The 2324-nt window shown below is 40.5% G+C and overlaps 1 pseudogene; it reads left to right on the top strand.

Moving 5' to 3' along the window:
- Nucleotides 1-538: 538 nt before the first annotated feature.
- Nucleotides 539-2229, top strand: LOC125599584 (annotated as a pseudogene).
- The last annotated feature ends 95 nt before the right edge of the window (nt 2230-2324 follow it).

A 2324-nucleotide genomic window follows, 5' to 3' on the forward strand; every position in this document is an offset into this window, starting at 1 on the left:
TGACCTACTATGCCATCAATTTACTATATGCTGTTGTCGTTGTCTAAGGCCATTGATATATTGTTTGCTCTGTGAGGTGTATTAGGCACATCGTATTTTTCATGCTAGAGCTAGATATACATAGTCATAGTCATAGTGCTATGTACTAAGTCGGTGGTTTGCGGTTTAATATCATATACCTCACTGAGTAACTTTATTGTTATTTATTTCTTTTTCTTTTTCTTTTTCTTTCAAACGAGACTGACGCTTGAATGATTTGTATTGGATTAGTGTTTTTGGGTTTCTTTTCTATTTATTTTATTTTTCAGACATGTGAATTTATGTTTTTTATCGATATTTTTGTATTTTATTCTACTTATTGGATTTAGAGTGTTGAGTTGACTTTTGAAAAAATAATAAAATAAAATTTTAAAATTATTTATTTAAATTATATTTTGGAAAATACGAGTGTTACAATAAGAGCCGCGTTGTTAAATCAAAGCACTTACGTAGACGTTGGGGTATATATAATATATATTAATATGTGGAGTACTTTGACGTCCCACTTGAGTTACATTGACATGGTCTTGATTGTGTAGCTGCATATATAGAACATCTCAAGACTTGAGGTTTATTTCCTAATCCTATAAGAAAAAAAAAGACTTGAGAAAACCTTAAAAAGGGGAAACAAAGAGAGAGAAAAGAGAGGTTGAAGATGAACAAGGTGCATGGTCTGTTTTTGGTGGCTATTTTCATTATTGCTTCTACAAAGCTGGTTATCGGTCAATCTTTGCGAAGTTGCCAAACTAGATGTGGCAACGTCTCAATCGAGTACCCTTTTGGCATTTCTACTGGTTGTTACTATGCCGTACATGCTAGCTTCAACCTCACCTGTAATGAAACAACAAAAGAGCTATTCTCTGGCAAACTGCAAGTGATCAACATTTCTCACAGTGGCGAGCTGCGCATCCTCAAATCAAGATCCTACACTTGCTACAACAGCACAGATCTGACTGAGGGAACTTTCTACACCACAACTCTGCGTAACTTTACTCTTTCCAACAAAAACAGGTTCACTGCCGTGGGTTTGTAACACTTACGCGGTCATGACCACAACTATTGGAGATCGAAGCTACTCAACTGGATGCTTGTCGTTATGCGATTCCACTCCAAAAGAAACGGGGTGTGTTCTGGTGAAGGCTGCTGCTACACCCCCGTCCCTAAGAGGCGCAAACGTTTCAGAATCAGATCAAGACGCTTTGACGGGGAGACGTCTGTTAGTGAATTTAATCCTTGCTTCTATGCCTTTCTTGTCGAAGAAGGTATGTTTAGCTTCTCTCCTTCCCAAGATCTTCAGAATCTGCGGAATGTCACGGAGTTCCCTGTGGTACTGGATTGGTCTATCGGAAGCCGTACATGCGAGCAACTCGGAAACACAAGCATATGCGGTCAGAACAGCCTATGTTTGGACTCTACTACAAGAACCGGGTATAACTGCAAATGTAAAGCCGGTTACGATGGGAATCCATACCTTCCAGACGGCTGTCAAGGTACTATGTTTTAACATCTTTCTTCTTTTGTGTGTTTATGGTTTTCCTCACACATTTCTTGTTGCCTTGGGACAGACATAAATGAGTGTACTACTAGTAGTAGTATTCATAAACACAACTGTTCAGGTTCCAGCAGCTGTGAAAACATGATGGGGCACTTCCTTTGTCGTTGCCCATCTGGCTTTGACTTGAATGCCACCAACAATAGCTGCATGCGTAAACACAAGCCTGAATACTATGGATGGACTCAATTCTCCTTGGTAAGCCCCCCTCACTTGTTCTTGATTTTATCTTTTTGCAAATTAAAACGACTCTCTAATCATTTATGTGTGATGTGATCAGGAACAACCGTCGGCTTCTTGGCCATCCTGCTTGTCGTTAGCTGTGTACAACAAAAAATAAAGCACAGGAAAAACACCGAGCTCCGAAAACACTTTTTTGAGCAAAACGGTGGCGGCATGTTGAGACAACGACTCTCAGGTGCAGGGACATCAAATGTTGATGTCAAAATATTTACTGAGGAAGGCATGAAGGAAGCAACTAATGGCTATGACGAAAGCAGGATCCTGGGCCAGGGAGGACAGGGAACAGTCTACAAAGGGATATTACCGGACAGCTCAGTAGTTGCTATAAAGAAATCTCGGCTTGGAGACAGCAGCCAAGTAGAACAGTTCATCAACGAAGTGCTGGTGCTTTCACAGATCAACCATAGGAACGTGGTCAAGCTCTTGGCTGCTGTCTAGAGACTCAAGTTCCCTTGCTCGTCTACGAGTTCATTAACAGTGGCACCCTTTA

This window comes from Brassica napus, unplaced genomic scaffold, assembly GCF_020379485.1.
Source record: "Brassica napus cultivar Da-Ae unplaced genomic scaffold, Da-Ae ScsIHWf_190;HRSCAF=336, whole genome shotgun sequence".
Lineage (NCBI taxonomy): Eukaryota > Viridiplantae > Streptophyta > Magnoliopsida > Brassicales > Brassicaceae > Brassica > Brassica napus.